The following is a 498-nucleotide window of genomic DNA, read 5'->3' on the forward strand; positions in this document are numbered from 1 at the left end:
ACCTAACTATTGTGTCCTTCATATGATGTCCAGCTACTTATGTTCTGTAATATCTTTGTATACTTGTTGAATATATTTTTTCATATGAACCTGTTTACCTTATTTCTTGAGCAAAATCGGTTAATAATGGCAAAGTGCAGCTAACCCTTGACCAATCACAGTTTCTTTGTTGCATGTCCAATATGCTTGCCTCGTTTTATTCTGACTCAAGTTGCATAGTTACAAGTATAAGGTAGAAATTATATATATAAAATGCTTATTAATACGGTATTCTGCAATCGCTACGGAATTTGCTCTTTGCTTATATGCATTGCTTCATAATGAAACTTAGTATACCCCGGTGTTTCGAACACGTTAGAACAACAGTGACCAATGACTTCTCATCCTGAATTATGCGTGGATGTCAATACCCATTCTTATCAATAACTTTTGTTAAAATCGTGTTAGTATTAGTATGCTGTTTATATACATGTACATGTATGATCTCATTTTATGTAT

This window comes from Penaeus monodon, chromosome 33 (genome assembly GCF_015228065.2).
Source record: "Penaeus monodon isolate SGIC_2016 chromosome 33, NSTDA_Pmon_1, whole genome shotgun sequence".
In the NCBI taxonomy this organism is placed as follows: Eukaryota; Metazoa; Arthropoda; class Malacostraca; order Decapoda; family Penaeidae; genus Penaeus; species Penaeus monodon.